We start from the raw sequence: 19,440 nt of genomic DNA on the forward strand, positions 1-19,440 counted from the left end.
AGTGATTCAAGAAGAAAATATAAAATCCAGTCAGTGGTTGTCAACAGCTCCTCCAACACAAGAGTTTCCAGATGAACAGGAAGCACAGAGTGACCTCTGAGACCTTCTTTACGCGAGTTCACCCTGAGAAGCACTGGATGGGAAAAAACATGCACACATACATTCAGGATGGTTTACACTCCACAATGACCAGCAGGTCAGGTCCTCCATGTGTGAGTGATTTACATAATGTTTGGTCGACTCCTGAAATGCTGCAGAGTTCATGGTCGGATGTCCGAACAGTTCTGCATGTCCTGGTCTGAAGAAGCTGAAGAAACATTCTGTGAAAACTAAGATTAGTCTTCGCATTCTGCTGCTTTTACAGTCATTTTAAATCAGATATGTGTTTGAAAACTGAAGTCCTCTGAGTCCACACCGAGCCATTCTACTGTGTGTGAGAGAGTCTTCAGAGCTTTGGTGAATAAATGGAGTGAAGAATAAAGAGGAAAAGAAAAACGGACTGCTTCTGAATGAACAGAAGATGCTGACAGGGCAGAACTTCTCTACTTTCATTTGTTGGAGTTGATAACGAGATCAGTCTTCAGAAGCAGTTGATGATCTCAGCTGGACCTCCGTTCAGTAACACTCAGCACTGATTCATGTTCACTCAGAGGGTTATAGATTCAGGGTCAGCTGCAGTTCATTTTCTGAGTGCAGAATCAATCGTGGTTGTGATGTCTCTGATAGTTTGATATGGATCAGTCAGTGACACAGAAGGTGTGAAAGGTTCTGAAGAGGAACCTTTAGACATTTCTCATCCTGAATCACGAGGCTCAGAGACTTGACCAGTGTTGTTACCATCATCTTCTACAGTCCACCTGTATCTCTGAATGTCCGACACACTCCATGGGTCATTCCCCTCCAGGACTCTGAGGTCTCAACCTGATTTTATGATTTTATGAAGTCATTTCAGCCTGATGCTGGTGTCAGATTAAAGTCCATATTTAGTCTGGAGGCCACAGTCTTCTGGGGTGTAATTGAAAGGAATCGTTTGGCCACGCTGAGTCACCATTTCAGCCAATGAATGAATGAATGTTGACCTGCAGCCTGTCAGGGTTCACTGTCCCCTCCCTCCAGTAAGCAGGTTACACAGAGAGCAACAACAAGCTTTTCACAGTTAAAGTGGGACAACTGCACAGACAGTCAACAGGTTCAGTAGGCTCTGTGCACAAGCCTCGTGACGTACTTCCGATTCCGCCTGAAGTCGGCAAACCAGTTTCCGGTTTACTTCCCTCTCCAGTCAAAACAGCGCTAAAATAAATACAAGGAATGAAAAATGAATCAACATCCACGAAAGAAGACGAAGTATAATGTGAGAGGGACTTTTAAGTTCCAGAAGACGGTGAATGGCTCTAATGAGCACTGTTGTGTGCCACTTTGTGCCAGCTCAAGTCGCTATAACAGCGAGCTTAGCTTCCACTGCTTCCCGAAGGACACCGAACTTCGTGCACAGTGGCTGCAGAAAATATGCAGAACGGGATTTTCGGTAACTCAGCATACGAAGGTATGCAGCCGACATTTCGAAAATGCCCAAATTCGAAATAACCCCAAAGGTAGACGGGTTTTAGCAGCAAACGCAGTGCCAACACTGTTTGAATGGAACAGTTACACAGCAACCAAGACAAGAGCCGGTGTTTGGGATCGCCGCCCTCGACTGACATCAAGCCGAGAAACATCACCTGTGCCCTGATCTTTGTCTGACACTGAAATGGACATAAAGTCAACACAGGTAGCACAACAAGTAACAGTAAAGAACATACGTTGCTAACGTCAGCTAGTCATCACAATGAACTTTACAAGATGCCTGCAAAATCTGTCAAAGATATCTATCAACGATGTTCATCGTATCGTGGATGCCCACTCTCCTGCTCCGAAGAGCAAACGGGAAAAAGGGTTTCGTCTCTACATCTCTAGTTACGTTCACCAGTACGAGGATAAGTGATTTACTGGTGACGTTAGCTGACTAGCTGACGTTAGCAACGTGCTAATTTTTTAGTTTTGTGTTTGCTTCGTATGTTCTTTACTGTTGCTAACTGTGTTGACTTTATGTCCATTTCAGTGTCAGACAAAGATCAGGGCACAGGTGATGTTTCTCGGCTTGATGTCAGTCGAGGGCGGCGATCCCAAACACCGGCTCTTGTCTTGGTTGCTGTGTAACTGTTCCATTCAAACAGTGTTGGCACTGCGTTTGCTGCTAAAACCCGTCTACCTTTGGGGTTATTTCGAATTTGGGCATTTTCGAAATGTCGGCTGCATACCTTCGTATGCTGAGTTACCGAAAATCCCGTTCTGCATATTTTCTGCAGCCACTGTGCACGAAGTTCGGTGTCCTTCGGGAAGCAGTGGAAGCTAAGCTCGCTGTTATAGCGACTTGAGCTGGCACAAAGTGGCACACAACAGTGCTCATTAGAGCCATTCACCGTCTTCTGGAACTTAAAAGTCCCTCTCACATTATACTTCGTCTTCTTTCGTGGATGTTGATTCATTTTTCATTCCTTGTATTTATTTTAGCGCTGTTTTGACTGGAGAGGGAAGTAAACCGGAAACTGGTTTGCCGACTTCAGGCGGAATCGGAAGTACGTCACGAGGCTTGTGCACAGCGCCTATAACACGTGTTTATTAAACCTCTGTTTGTGTTTCAAATGGTGTCTGATTGACATGTATTACAGTGAATATTAGAAACCTACTTTCACATTCAAACACGTCACCAGCACTGTCCAGCAAAGGAACTCCTGAGTCTTTATGACATTTAATCGGCCTGTTTCAGGGTAGTTTGGCAGTTTAAGGCAACTCCTGAGATGTTTGATGTTAAAGAGTTGCAGTAACAGATGATGGTTTGCAATTTTGGATAATCAGTACCTTCACAGTAGATTTTGGGGAAACAGAGAGGTGCTACAGGGGAGAGAGCAGACATGTAGGTCAGAGGAAAGATTTTAAAGTTGACCAGACAAGAAACATGACGTGGATCAGACTGATGAAGGAGAGTTTTCTCTGTTATCGTTCCTGTTTCTCATCCTGCTCTCTCTCTCTCTCTCTCTCTCTCTCTCTCTCTCTCTCTCTCTCTCTCTCTCTCCTCTTTTTCTCATCTCTCTTCAGATGTGTGTGTTGCAGAGGTGTGTGAAGGTTGTCCAGTCTGTCTGTGGTGACACACTCTTGACATGATCAGACTGCAGAGGAATGTGGACGATGTTTCCTTCTGAGAGATTTAGTGCCAACTATTAAATATCTGTGACATAAACTTCAGAGTGAGTTCATACTAATTGACCTGAGCACATTTTGTTCTGTCCAAGGACAAAATATGAGCTTGTTTTTAAATCACTGCAGTGTCCTTCTGTCTTTAGAAACAGTTCAGATCACCTGCATCCATCCATCCATCCATCCATCCATTAATCCTGCAGCAGTTTCTCTGTCTCTTAGTGTGAGGAGAGTGCTGTTGTTTGATGTTTGATCTTGGTTCCTCATCTTCCTCCTCTTGGCTTGTCTGCATATCAAAGCCTCCAGCTGGAGCCCTGCCTGCTCTCTCAGACCTCAGTCAGCGTGTTGAACGTGTTCTTTGCCCTTCATGTGATCTGCTGTTGATCTTTGTTTCTGAATGGGGAGGATGGTGGTGTTTAATGTTGGGGTTTTGAGAATACTTTGACACTCTCACCATAGGATTGTATGTGTCATGTGGTCACCCAGCAGGCTTTCTAATTTTTATGCAGCTACTCTTCCTCCTTTTTTTCTGAAAGAGATTGTGGGGAAACAGATGGAGGAGTTTGTGGTGAAAATGAGGAACCAGAAAAGCAGTTGTTCAATCATCTTTCTTTCAGTGTAACAGAGTGAAGAGTAAAAGTGTTGAGGAGCAGCAGGAACAAGACAAGAAAATAAACCTTCTGTGGTGAACTGAGACCTGTTAGATGCAATGATGAATGGTGACCCCACCTTAAATGATGAGTAACCCCACCTTTAACTCAGTTTGTGCAAACTGATGATGACAAATGTAGAACTTCTCTGAAAGACTGAAATGAGTTTGATTTCTAGCATAATGCTCAGAGGCTGCTGCACAGCAAAGGCACAATGCTGGGAAAGACTCAGCTTCTAGTCTAGTTTGTTCTGTTGAGTCCAGAAGCTATTTGTAACCAGAGGTGGATGTTGTTTGTGTTTGTCTGTCCTGCTACTCACTGACTGTTTCTGTCTGATGGTGACCTGAGTCAGCGCACTCTGGCCCCGCCCCCAAGCCCCACTAAAGCCATTAGCTTCCAGCATTTGATTAAACATGGCCATCGATTCCCACAGGAAATGAGTCAAGTTCAGCATCACCTGATCAGAGCATTCAGCTCCCTAATGGAGAGAGAGAGAGAGACAGAGAGAGAGAGCAGGGGTGGAGAGAGGGATTGTGGGAGTAGGAGTTCACAGTAACAATGGAGGGATGAGAGGTGGGAGAAGATGAAACAGCTTAATGTCAAATACAAACACACACAGGGAGAAACATCCAGCAGCCTATTGTTCCTGAGTCATTGGCAGCTTCCAGCAGCCTGAGGGCTTCACATATTGTTGCTTCAGCAATGAGGAGTGAAAATGTTTAAACATAAAGGCTGCTGATTTTATATCTGCTCTCTCGACAAAGGACGCTGAAAATTCATGAACCTCATTTATTTCTGCTGTACTTCATATTCTGCGGATGCCTTTTGCTCCTGCTTTTACAGTTCAAAATGTTCCATTATGTCCCTTTATTGTCAGATTTAGATGCAAATTCTCTGCTATATCGCTCAACATGATGTCTTCCAATGATGTGGAAAGACAAAGGTGTATATCATGTTGTTGACTGTGGTTTTAGGGTTGATGAACTGCATTCCAGTGGCTGATTTGCTGAGAGCTAAAATCTGAGTGGACACAGTGACAGGTGAAGACACACTATGTGTCCCACCCAAGGTTCACTCTCCACTGATTGTTCAGCATCAGGGTCTGTTGTTTTAATGTTATGTGTCGTGCTGGCAGCGTCAGGAGAGGCTCCAGGAGTGGATGTGACCCACAAAGAGGTGAAGGGAGACACAGCAGGCAGGAGTCCAGGAGAGAGAAACGCAACACAATCCTCTGCCAAGGTTACACACCTACACAGCTGCACACACAGACACACTGCCAGAGGTTACTCAGCTGGCTGCCATAAAGATTCCCACTATTAAAGCAAGTGAATGGCATTAGCAGCCTCTAGCCATGGCAAAGGACAAGGAGCAGCCTGTCACAGCAGGAGAGGCCATGATGGGAACAGTGAGGGAGCAAAGAGTCATAATCTGTCCCAAAGGTAAGATTTAAGACTGGCACCGGCAGAGATGGAGGTTTAAACATGACATCCAGCCACTGTGGAGCTGACGACAGCTACAGACGACTCCTCTCTGCTACTTTCTGCCACCTCCTCATGTTGTGACGGGGCTTTAAAAAAAAGAAAGGGACCCATATTGGCATCTAGTTTTCTTCTTCAGAGAAAAGTGTTAGAGTAAAAAGGTCAGTTGTGACAGCCAGTCAGTGATGATGAATCATAGATTTACATCTGAGTCTTCAGTAGCTGTTTCCAGCAGATCAACTCAAACACACTGAGTGCAGCAGAAGAGAGCAGAAGCAAGTGATTGGCTCTTAGAGAAAGTCCAGCATCAACATTTGAGTTGAAGGACCAAACCAGAGATCAGTGGACAGTGAACGCTGACTTGTATTCGTCAGGTGACCAGAAACATGTTGCTCTGTGTCTGCTGGATGGCCTCTCTGTGGATAACTTTAACATGACGGCATAAATATTCCCTCAAGCTGTTCTATCAGCAGCATCACAATGTTTCCTCTCGTGTGTTTAGATGATGGATATGTGATGAAGTCAGGAGGCCTCGTCCTCTCTGCTGGAACTGAAATGTAAATGCTCATCGAGCAGCTCTAAATACATGTAATCCAGCGGAGCCCTGGGGGGGCAGCATTAGAGAGGGAGATGAAACAGACCCTCAGTAAAGAGGCCACACAAGGCTGACTGCACTTCAAAAACATGACGCTCATTGAGTTCACACCAACTGTATCGTCATGTCTTTTGTAGAGGATGGACGACTGTCAGCTGTTTAAAGCACAGCAATGAACAAGAAGCAGGATTATTGTGGACATATTTAAATGTAACATGGTGTCTGACTGCTGAAATGAAAGACTGTTTAAAGTCATTTATTTAGCTTTTAACTCCAAAAGTTGGAGAGTAAAGAAACAGATCCAGAGTTGTTGCTTTTCTCTGATCGTCCCTGTTTGAGTCCTGTTGATCAAAGTTGTCCTTTTCTCTCCTTGAGAAGAAACGGTTTGCAGAGACAGTCAAAACTATTTTCTTCTTCATCTAATTTATATTTCTGCCTGTTTTTGAATTCTCAGTGTTTAAAATGAAGGTTGGGAGTGATGGAGGAGCTTTCCCAGCTTTAAAGACACTGTGACATTATTTCACTGCTCATTATTGGACTTTTCTGCATCGTTGATGTGTTCATTGGACAGAAGGAGTTTTGCATTAATGAGTGGAACATGAAATATCAGCTGCTTGTCTGTCCTGGTCTCTCAGTTAAATATTGAATCATGTTTCTGCTTCTCAGATGAATTCATCACGTCATTAGTGGAGACTGATTTCATCTGATCAGGATGGTGATGTCATCTGATGGATGTTGTTCTTACTGTGCTTGAATTAGTTTTCACAAGTCTTACAATTAGTTGAAATCCTGCCAATTCAAATTCATTGTGTTGATGAAAGCTCTGTGCAACACTGCGCATATTTTCCAAAGTGCACACTTACATTCTGCGAGGACCCTCAACCTTTCTCTTGACTCTTAATTTGAGTTGATGACCTTCATTTCTACATGTTGAAAGCTGCTTTGTTAATGAAGTCTAATTATACTGAAGTGTGAGGTGAAAGCTGATTCTTCCATGTCTCCATTGTTGAGAGGCTTTAGATCAGATTGTCAGTTCACGGCTGACCATCTGATGTCCCCCTGAAACCATCTGGACAGACTCCAGATCTGTCTGGGAACCTGCAGCGACAGAGTTCAGGAGGAGAAATGATGTTCACTGAGTGAGATTCACTGACTGAACACTCACCAGTGATCAGATCCAAACATCCTGCACACAGTGTGAGAGACATGAGGGGTTGACTGGTTCTGAAATGTAGTTTCTGCTCTGAATGTATCTTCTCATGTTGTACCTCCATCAACGCTGGCACTGACCCAGCTCTCTGAGCACAGTGGATGTCCATTCAAGGAGAACGTGCAGAAAAAGAAAGAGCATGTTGCTGTAACCAGGTCACTTTGATCGGATCAGCAGGAACTCAGTTCTCATGTGATGTTTCAGGTTTACAACAGTACAGAGAAATACATTTCCAGGAAGTGAACAGTTTCCATTTGCTGCATTCTCTGTGAGATCATTGAAATGTCATTTTGAACCTTTCCAGTGCAGACCGCTCTGACGGCTTCATGAAGATCCAGCAGAGACTCGGCTCGAATCGGCCCTGTGCCTGGTGTCCAGTGATCCCTGTAGCTCAGCCAGGCTCAACCTGAAGAAACAAACTTGTGGGATCATCACCTGAAATGTGAAGGAGATTGTGGTGCAACTCAATGCACTGTGCACTGCTTTAAGTACAGTGTTCCTGTTCTTCAGGTCGTCATTGGGTCACTGGATACATGTCACTGGGTGTTATTTGCTCTGCTGTCTCAGCTAATGAGTTCATTTCTGCTGATACACTGATGAGTGTTGGACCTCTGCCACCTGGAGGGCTGCAGTTTGGGAAAAGTCAAGTCATACTGAACAATGTCTCATTGGACTTTACGGTCTGACATCAGCAAAGTGAGCTCAGTGCAAACTTTCTACAAATCAGGGAAACAAATCTGCTGTAAGAAGTTCTATTTTTTATTTGGAACATATTTGTTCCATATTTACATCTTTCCTTCCTTAAAGTGTTTTGCATCAGTAAAATCTCCAACTGTTTATGGCACAAATTGGTTTGAGCTTTGCAGAAAAACAAATCTGCTCCACAACAAACGCTGGAAGTTTAGTAAATGGAGTTGAAAGATTTCACTGTGTGATGCGACTCTTTCTGAACGTTGAAGAGCAGGAAGTGACGAGCACATTGTGTCGGTGTTCAGGCGGTCAAGAGGAAGCACAGAGCAGCTGTTGGCCTTGTGTTGTGTGTTTGTTATCAGGCTGCAGGAGATGCTGGATGCTCTTATTTTACACAGAAACCCTCAGACTGAAACTCTGGAGCAGGTTGGACTTTGGAGAGAGATACATGTGATTAATGAGAGCTGCTGGCAAGAGAGTACACACAAGAAGTGCTCTCTCACTCTGTGTGTGTGTGTGTGTGTGTGTGTGTGTGTTTGTGTCTGTGTCTGTGTGTGTGTGTGTGGTGGGATAAGGTGGGATGCGTCATGGCTGACTAACACAGATCAGCCGCTGGTCTTCTCTCCACCTCAGAGGATCCTGTTCATCTTCTGTCTTAAACTCTCGCTCTGTTCTTCTTCTCTTCTCTCCTCTGCAGCGTCGGATTCTTTCTCCCCACAGAGCGCCTCCATCTTTTTTGTGTCTTTCTGTATTTATCCCACCACGACAGAGTGTTTGTCTGTTTGTCAGTTTGCATGATACCAAAACCTGAACAACACATTCCAGTGAAATGTGGAGGAAAGTCAGAGCAGATCGCTCCAAACAGCTCCGCCAGCTGTCCATTTCTAAAACACCTCATGATTTTGTCTCAAAACTCCTTACCTGTGAGGTGTAGAGCAAAACCTTGAATTCACTCGTTCAAGTTCACCTTTTAATGTGCGGTAGGTCCATTTCTGCCTGAAGTCATTCGCCATGATTTACTTTTTTTATTTTCACAGAGCAGTGGATCAGCCTGACCTCGCTCTGTGCAATTCCAATCAAATTCTGATTAAAGATGCACACATCTGCTCTTAGTGGTCATGCGAATCAAGATTGTAAATTCTAACCATTTTCTTCAAAAACGACTAATTTCAATGATTGTGCAGCCTTGTTCAAGGATGATCTCTGTTATTTCTAGTTTTATGTGCAGTCGATGATAAATGACTTGTTAACTTGACGCAGTGCAGCACCTGGATGGTTTCCTACCTGTCTGTCAAAGACATCTATTGGTTAACGAGCTGTTCATTGCTCCGCATCATGACGGCCTGCTGGGAGCTCTGGGAAGTTTAACAAGACAGTTTAACACCAGCAAACAGGACGAGTGAAGACAAGGAAGGAGCTGCAGGGGCTGTTCAGGGTGTATGAGTGGAAAGATGACAATAATGATGAAGAGGTGATAACAGAGAGTGAGTGGCAGTGAAACTCTGTGGTTCTTAGTTCAAATGTTCACATTAAAAACTTCAACTGAACTCAGATCAGTGCTGCTGGGTGATTTGAATGTTGGAGGAAGAGCTTTGGAAGAACAGACAGAGTGACAGCAGTGGTGTTACTCTGAGAGCCAATCACACACTGTTTATCCTCTCATCTCACTCTGTCATTGGTTCAGTCGTCTGCTGAGAGAAAACCTGTTCTGTTTTGATTGATGCTGACAGGAGATCAGATCCAAACTCTGAGCAGAGAAAATGCTACAAACATCATCTGCAAACTTGATGTGTCTCTCCTCAGACAGACAGACAGACAGACATTAAACAGAGTGAAGAGGGTTAGTCAGGATGGTGTTTGGTGCTCTGAGAAATCAGCTGGCTGATCCATCATCTGAAGATAAAATCTACTGGACTGTATTCACATGAATCTGCATTATGTTTAAAGTGGAACGACACTACAAAGGCTCCATGAACGTCTTTACAACAACCAGATTAACATTTAGCCTTTCAGCAGGGTTCAGTGGGAGTTGGATTTTACACAGTCGCTCACATTTATTGAGCTTCTACCCACTATGAACGAACTGTGTGTGTATATAAGTGTGATTCCTGGAAACCTCAAAGCAGGAAATAGCTCTGCAGTGAAGTGGACCATTATGATGAAATTCTGGAGAATAAATTCTCATGTTCTTCTTGGTTTTCACTTCCAAATGAGTGGGTTAGACTGGGCCAAACTGCACCTTGTTAAAGTCAGTCTGAGGCTTGTTTTTATTTATTTATCTACTTTATGGCCAGAGCAGATTCATTTGTGAAGCAGTGCAGCAGATATCTGAGCTCTGAGTGAACACAGATTTAGTTCACTTCATAGATACTGTCTGCTAAAATCCATCAAGCTGGATATAAATAGTGTGATTTCCTCTTTGACGTCAGTCTCTGTTTGTGCACTGATTGTTTTAGTATCCACTCTATAATACACACACACACACGTTACCTTCAAAGACATCACGGCTTTGATTATTTCTTCAAACACATGGATGTATTCAGACAGCAGACCCTGTACTGTCGATGGGAGCTGGTCTGAGATCGGCGAACAACTGACATTTCAAATCAAAGAACTGGTCAGTCCAAAACTTGTTTTTAATCAAATTTGGAGTTTGATATCATCCCTCACTCTGTCACACCGTACAGAGATGATGATGATGATTCGATCAGATGATTGTAGGATGAGTATACATCTGTAACAGTGTCTGAAATGCCTCTTCCTTGGAATAGATAGGAAAGGAAATAGATGCATTAGAGACGAGGAGACAGAAAAAGGAGAAGCTTCATGTCCACCCTGATCTTTTTTTAACGACTGACTGTGATTATGATGTTTGATTAGGATGTTACTGTGGCTCAATGGCCCATGAGACTCTGTAATGTAGTGAGAAAATGGAAAGGAAATTGTCTTTTCTCCACAATATTCCTCTCGAGCTCTTTCACCCTCCCTCCAAATATCACTGTCTGTGGATTCTCTCAGTCTGCACTGTGGATGAATGTTGACATGAAGTGATGTTTAGAAGCTTCACGTTCACATTGATTGGATGCATGATGTGGACTGACTGAACCAAGCAGCACAAAGCTCAGATTTTCAGACTGATGAGCAGAAGGTTTGTTAGATGAGGTGATGAAGAAGTTCAGCACTTAGAAAAACTGTTTTTCAGCCTGTCTGACAATTCAAGGCAATAAAAACTTTCAGCACTCACAAATGTTCACACAGCTTTAGTACTGAGGCTGAAAAACTCATTTCCTGATCAGCTTTGACATTTTTGAGATCTTCATTTGTCATCATTGAGTTTAGGCTGTTTGTCATGTTTCTGTTCTCATCTTCATCAGCTTCTCAGGAATAAGGAGCCGATGAATCGCTCATCTCGTACATCAACAAGTGTCAGTCAGAGCAGCATTTGAACAGAGCTGTTGGAACCTGAGTTAAACAAATATGAAGGACACTCAGGGCTGAATGTGAAGGAGGATGAAGAAATAGAAACAACAGGAAACTCTTTGCTGTGCTCTCTCACACACCCTCAACACATATATGAACAGAAGTCATGTGGAACTCCATTACAGCCATTGCAGCACGCAGACCTCCCCATGTGGTGATATAGCAAAGAAGAGAGAGGAGAAAGCTGAATAGACAATCATTTATTTCACTCACTGTTTGTCTGCTGAGGCCGTTTTCAAAGATCGGCCTTTTCATTCTGACTCACTGTGGCGTTCAGAGTCGTACAGTAGTTTCCTCTTAATCACTGTCTCGTGGGTCTTTATCTGCTTCTGGCTGCTGCACTTGAAACTTTCAAAGGTTTTCATACTGAGCCACCTGTGAGTGTTTGGAAATACAAGCATAGCCCACTCTGCCCGATCACACATTTGCTTTCTGTGTGAAGTATTCAGCTTCTTTCTGATAGAAGAACCATCTTCAATATCTGAACCACCCACACGAGTTTTTCTTCCTGCTGTCAGAATGTATGAGGGGTCACAGTTCAGCACGGAGGAATATGCATTTTCTAAAAATAAAATATCATGCGATGCTGTATAATGTCAGACAGCAATGAAATATTTTTATTTGAAGAATTAAATTGTATTTCTCGTTTAACTTATTTAATTTCTGTTTGCTGCACACACATACTCACTCCTTGACGTGGTTAATGTGCTGTAGACTGTACTTTAACTGTGCAAGCTCTGTGTAACTGATCAGGGCTGCTTCTTGCTAAATGCAGCGTTGGCCCCTCTGCTCCTCACATTCTGTTCTTGGTGCTGTGTTGAAGGGAGGACACTGAATTAAAAACGGTTGTTTTCTGTAGCTGAATGGTTCCAGTCCTCAGCCTCCTCCTTCATTAGACTGTGTTGAGTTTGACCAGTTGCTGCTTGTTTGTGTTATTTCACCCCATGCAGTGACAGCCATATGGTTAGTTTGTGTTTGTGTGATCAGTTGCGTTCATCAGGTTCAGCTGCTTTTGGTGGCAGAGCTGCTGACAGCCTCAACCCAAAGATCATCAGAATAACTGCACACCAGACCTCATTTTCAGAATGCTAAAAAGGTCTGTGTGAGGGGTCCTGTGTTTCCTGCTGTAGGTGGTCTAATGTCAAAGGAGACGCAGGCAGCAGCACAGGTTGTCATTATTCATTAGAGGAGGTCAGATTTGGCCCTGCTGTGACTCTTTAAATTTTGGTCAAGCGGCCTCTTTATTTCTGCTCATGCAGAACAAGCTGCTGTATGAATGCAGAGCAGTCTGTAGTGGGAGAGTTCTCACATAGAAGAAGACTGATGTGTGTTTCTGCCATGCTCTGAAAATACCCACATTTCCTTCTCTGTCTTCAGAATATATATTGAGCATTGCGTGTTGTGTTTGCAATTCTCAAGTGTAAAACAAGCATTGCTTCATAGGTTTACTGGGAATTATCACTGCCTAAAGAAATATCGATATCTCTATATATGGAACCATCTGATGTTACAGCGTTTGCATTTGCTTCAGGCTTCAAAACAGTCGTCCACAAACCAGTGGGTGAGGTCACAGTGGCTGCATCCACTTATTTTCGACAGCCTATGGTTTAATCCCATAGCCTGCCAATCGTATGGTTGCACATGTTGAGTGTGGATGCTGTTGCTTCATGTTTCTGTGGTTTCAGTCCTCCTGAATTTTTACTTTAACTTTAACATCATCACCATCAAATCAGTGAGACAGAAGTGTGATCACACACAGCAGAGACTGGACATCGTCCATAACTTGATGCTCTTCTCCTGCATGCACACACAACATGTTCTGTTGTTCTTTTAAGAGGATGCTGTGGACAGATGGAGTCCAGGACTGTTCCCCACGATGGAATAAAAAAGAAAAATGCTCCTGCATGGTTTGAGAGTTGAGGTGATGGCAGATTTTGACAGATTTCAGGTAAAGCAGAGAAGTTACACATCAGAAACACTGTTTGACACGGCCAACAGGGTCAGTGGTGTTAATGTGGAGGGAGGGCTTGTCTGCCAGGAAATGTGGAAGCGAACGAGCTAACAAGTCTGCAGAGACTCAACAGGAGAATCGTCAGGAGACCAGATGAGGTCTCTGCTTTCTGTTCACTCAGTTCAGGAAATTCAGCTGAATCCAGCAGCTGGATGCAGGAGAGAGAAAGCCAAGACTGACCCGGTGTGTAGGTGGAGGGGAGCATTAGAAAAGGTTGAACTGTGACTCGGTGTTGGGAAAGATGGTGAAGAAACAGCTGAGGAACAGAATGAGGGATCATCAGTTTGTCAGTTTGCTCACTAACAGGAAGGTTACAAATCTGCAGGTCAGCTTCTGCACCACATTTCTTTTCTGTGGAGGCTTCAGTGACTCCAACCTGACTGATCCACATTCACAGCATACAGGACACAGCCGTGAGCCTGTACAGCTCATTGACAGATACACTCAATAACCAACAAAACAGATGTGTCAAAAGTCAGATGATCTCAGAAGAAGTTGGCAGTTTGAATTCAATCCAGTGTCAGAAGTTATTTTGAGACTCAGGTACCTGTGTGTGTTTTCTGCCTCAGAGAACCAGGAGCCTTTCATGTTGGGTAGCCCAGGGATGTTGTCCTCTGTGCCATTCAAAACAGCCTTATCAAAGGTTTGCATCCATGTTGCAGGAAAACACACAAAGATACTGTGTACACACACCCTCTCCCACCACTCTGAGTTGGAGGAGAAACTCTTGCTCTTCCTCTTTTCTTCAGTCTCCAGTGTGTTAAACACAAGTAGACGATCCAAACACAATAAGAATTTGAATAATTTGAATAACTTAAAATTGATTTAAATGGCAATAATTATATTGAAAATAAGTATTTAAAGTAATCCTGTTTAATAGCAAGAATAACTTTTAACATGAGGGAGATCATGTGACACAGAAAGGGAGACAAGCTGAACCAAGAGAGGGAGAGATTCAGTCCTCTGGCCGCCGTGTTCAAACCCTCGATGTCTGTGAGCTGCATGAAGAATGGTGGTGTGACAGTTTAATAAAGTTAAAAGGTTTCTGCTGAGCAGCTTCAGATCTAAACTTTAAGCTTTCATGGTCAGACATCTGTCAGAGCAACGCAAGACAGAGAGGAGGAGGATGAAGAGGAGAGTGTTAGAGAGTCACCCGAGAGAGAGAGAAGAATATATCTGCCCTTGAAACATGATCAGTGTTTCACGTATTCAATGGAGGCAGAGAAATATTTACACACACACCACAGACTGCACACAGTGAGCTCACACAGCAGTCCTGTTTACTTTTTCTATGCTGGAAATGATACAAAACAGAAATGGAAATATACAAATTATAACAGGAAACTATTTGAGCTTCTGTCCTGCGTGGATGCTCTGACAATGACAGAGGTGCTGTTTACAGTTTCCATGTTGCTGCTGACTGTGACCATGATGCCATCTGTGATGCAGCGGAGCCCCAGAGATCATCAACAAGAAGCAGAGAAAGCTGTTCTGGAGCCCGACAACCCCCCAAACTCTCTCACACGCAGCGGTAAACAGCGCTTAACGACAGGCCCACTTTAATAATTTATGGGTTACAAATCATTTGGCAGTCATTAATGAATATTTGATCATGTGAGCTATTCCAAAGTAACCGGGGGATGCTAAATATTACCAAGATGTTAAAAATGAACTGACACTAATGCTTTGATTTCAGCTCTGAAACAAGTCTGAATAATAAATATCAGCAAACAGCAGCTTGACATTATTTCTGGAGGACAGCTCTTTACCTTCAGAGTTCATCAGTCACATGAGGACACAGAGCCTGTGACGGCCAGGAATCAATGGATTTATCTGTCGCCTTTTGTGTGAGTGCTGTAGTGTGAGGATTGTTTGAGCAGCACACAGCAACACGTTGGCCAAACATTCAGATGATCCACGCTGCAACACTGGAGTCTTATTTAGTCACACTGAATCTCTTTTCATTAAATTCTCTCTGGCCTCACAGATCTCTTTCCACTCCAACCATGACTGTACTAATAGAGCAGATTTGGCCAATCTCAGGCAGCTGAGAGGTGAATCAATTAGCTTCTTTTGTCTTCCCACAGGAACACAGTACCTAGAAGAGCACACACCCTGACCAAGCATATTGGATTCACTTTAACACTGCTCTGATGCTGGCAGGCAGCCTGGATGGTGTGAAGTGCTGGATGGGGAGGGGGAGAGAGAGGGAGAGAGGGGGGCAGAGTGTGGAGACAGTGTGAGGGGAAAAGGATGGAAAGAGACAGACTGAGAGACAGAGTGCAGAGACAGAGCAGAGAGGAGAAAGAGAAGAGGAATAAGAAGGAAAGTGAATCGTTTCTTTTCCATTTGTGATGAGACATCAGCAGGAAGTGAAGCTCTGCAGCACCTTTCTATTGTTCTACGTTCTAGAAGTGACTCTGTGTGTTTCACTGTCTTGTGCCAAACATACACTGTGTTTCACATCAGTGTCCTGAATATGAACGAGAGACTGAAGACAATGACTGAATGCATCATTGTGAGATAAACTGTGACACCTCTGTTGTTTCCACAGAGCAGACAGTGAGAAATGATCTGTCTCACCAGAGTGTCCCTTCACTATTACTGAGTGCTTCTCTTTATGCTCTTCTTCTTCTCATTCAGTTCATGTGGAGTTTATTTCCTGTCCTGAATTTGAAGCTGCTGCTGAAATATTTCTTCTCAGAGCAGAGACTTGGGAGAAGTTGTCTTTTCAACCTGGTGATACTGTGAATTCTTTCACATGGTAGAAATTACTGCCCGCCGTCTGCAAACGAACAGATTTCTCATCTGACTTTCTCTCCCATTCTGATCCTGGCAGCTCTCTAAAAGTCTAAACCCAGAGACCCTCATCAGATCACACGCAGTCATCTTGGTGGGTAAACAACAGGTGACTACTTCCATCTGATGAACACAGTCAGTGAACTGTGCTGTCTGCTGATGTGTCTCATCACTGAGAGATCCATCAAGATGATGAGAGGATGAGAGCTGGAGATTTAGTCTGATCACACTGAGATTCATCAGCTGCTTCTGCTTCCCTCCTCAGCTCAGCTGCTCATCCACACACACACACATGCACGTACAGACACGCTGTGTGTGACTCCATGTTTGTAACACTGAGTAACACTGCAGCTACTTTGAGCTCTGTGAGAAAGAGGATCCCCACCAGCTTTCTAAGAATAACTCAGTCACATAAAGACCTTTGACTCTGTGTTACTTCTCTGCTTGTTGCATATTTCATAGGCTGAACCCTGACAGGTTGTGTTTGCACACACACACACAAACCAAGCACATCCAGAGAAAGTAAAGCAGCATCAGTGTGTGTCAGAGATGAGATCCAGCATGTACTTTAACCACTGAGGTCCTCTGAGGTGAGGAGCTAAGTGATATTTGATGACAGGTTGTAGTTGTTCCGTCCAGTGTGGACGATCAAAGTGTCCTTGTCTTCTCTGGCTGCAGCTTTAAACAGGTGAAGTGCTGTGGAGGTTGTGCTTCAGTGAGTCGGACATCTTTTAGCTGTCAGAGATTCAACCTCGACCTCTGAGAGCCTTTGACAGGATGAAGATGTCACTGATGGAGGCTTATTTTCTTCTCTTAGACTGAGGCCTTGACCACACGTATGCAGATATTCAGCCAAACAAACCTCTTCCTCTGTGTTTGAGCCTCTCGTTCACATGCAATCAGCATTTTAGGTCACTGAAACAGATTTTTTAACACACCTCCTCCAATCCAATGCTGCTTCATGACTTTGAATTGATCGCAAAGGGACTCAGTGTGTGGGAAGACAGGAGCCCACAAGTAGAGATCTGTTGTGTAATGACATCAGGGAAGAGCTTTAAATGTGTTCACTGAACACGTTTATTAAGACCTCTGAATATCCACACTCACCCTGGAGGCTTAATGGCTTTTGGGACTGCAGCAGCATCAAGTATCTGACACTTTGCACACAATATCACACAGAATAAAAACAGACATGAAATCAAAGCATCAGAATGTCTCTGGAATGAATTTGTTTGGCTGATCAGGGCTTGTCTGACAAGAATAAAATGAAAATATTCAGTGTGTGGATTTTAAGGTTGTATTAGACCCTGTGTGTTCTGGCTCTGTTTGAACAGCTGTTTTTTCTGGACTCTTTAATGGTATATAGAAAATGCTCTTTGCTCATGTTTCCTTCCATATGTTGATGTGATTTTTCATCCTGAAATAATGTGGATGAAGTGTTTGTGTGGCATGAGCTTATCTGATGATCCAGCTGTGGGCCGAGACTGAGAGAGAGAGAAGTATGACAGAGACTGATGGTGAATCCATGAACTACAGACGAGAGGTGAGGATAAGGAAGGACTGTGCAGCAGAGAAAGGGAAGTACAAAGAAGGAATTAAGGATGTCAAGAGCTGAGATAAGCTTGATTCCTGAGGGATCAGAGCTGTGCAGAGAGAAAAGACTCGATGCTGAGATTCTCACTGACTCTGGCTTCTATTCAGTGACACCTGAGGATTTAAGTCCTGTTTGACGCCAAAGCTTCATCTATTCTCAGTCTCTGAAATGTTAAGTTTCAAGAACTTTACATTTTCTGAAAGACATTTCCCCCAGAGACTTTTCTCCTCTTTGACGATGAAATTCAATTTGAGCCATAGATCAGACTGAGCTGAGAACAAGCTCTCCAAGTGGTGGAAAGATGGAGAATTTCCCCTCAACTCCTCTGCAGGCAGCTGCTTCACGGTCACAGCTTGGATCACATTTCAGGGAAAGCAGGCAGATGTTTCAGCACCAGGCTCTCCAGAGATGTGCAGCAAAGCCGGAGAGAGAGGAGCAGAATCAAAGCTGAACGTCAGATGTGTGTCAGACTGTGAGAGTTTGTTAGAATTTGACTAAAAAAGAGGTTGATATTTTTCGAGCGCTCTGGAAGTGACAAACAGAGGAATTTACTGTCTGCGGCTCAATATTGAAGAGGAAGAGTTCAGATGAGTTGATGTGTTGATGAGGTCAGTCCACATTGAGTCTTTAACCATTTATTGCCAATAGTTGTGGAGAGACTGATGGAGACTCTTGTGTTCTGTGACGCTCTCTAATGTCTCTCTCTCTTCTGTCTTGTCCTCGTGTCTCTTTGCTGCCAGCAGAGTCGTTGCCACAGGACCACACAGAGATCTGTCCAATAATGTGGCTCAACGGCAGAATCCGTCTTTGTTCCTCTTTCATCTTCCATCAGCTCCTCTGTGATGAAGCACACTCACACCAGTGAACCGCTGTCACTTCTATCAAAGGCTTCAGTAAATATAATCTGTGCTCACTGGAATAATTCATCCTCTCTCCCTCTGAAGTCTGTCTGGACTGTCTGCTGACTGTTAGTGGTCAGAGCCCGTCTGAGACTTGAACACTGTTCTGTCCACACAGAGACATTGATCTCGTCAATCCTCTCTCTCTCTCTCTCTCTCTCTCTCTCTCTCTTTCTCTCTCTCTCTCTCTCTCTCTTCACTTTTGCTCTTCATCATGGACTTTTGCATGTTTGTCTGCTGCACACTTGAATGTGTAGGAAGCTGCCTGTCACTTTAAATTGCTTCAACATCTTTTCGTTCTTCTCTCATCATAATTGTTCCGGACCTTCATTCTACTCTTCAGTTGTTTTTGACTTTTTCTGCAGTTGTTCTGTTACTGTGAAGGTTTCTGGGATGTCAGTCTGTGTTTTGAAGTCATGTCGTGCTCTCCACAGTGATCATCAAATGTTGCCCCATCTAATCTTAATTAAAAAAGCAGCTTTACTGCCTCTGTCTGTTTGCTAATAGCTCGTCTTTCTACTCACACTAATGTGATGCTAAACTTGTGACTATAAATCAATGTTGTCTCGGCTCAGTCCAGTGAGCCTCCATGGCTCAGTGAGCATGTGGCTTTTAGGGAACCATTGTTGGACTAATCTGATCTGATGATTGCCAGTAAACGTTGAAAGGTCTGGAATGGAAAGGTTGATTCATTTGCCAATTGACTAAGATTCAAAGACTGATGTGATGGATATTAAAATACAAACAGGATCTATCAAATCTACCAAAGCTGTCTGGTCAAAGCAAACCTCCACATCCAA

Source organism: Chaetodon auriga, chromosome 7 (genome assembly GCF_051107435.1).
Source record: "Chaetodon auriga isolate fChaAug3 chromosome 7, fChaAug3.hap1, whole genome shotgun sequence".
In the NCBI taxonomy this organism is placed as follows: domain Eukaryota; kingdom Metazoa; phylum Chordata; class Actinopteri; order Chaetodontiformes; family Chaetodontidae; genus Chaetodon; species Chaetodon auriga.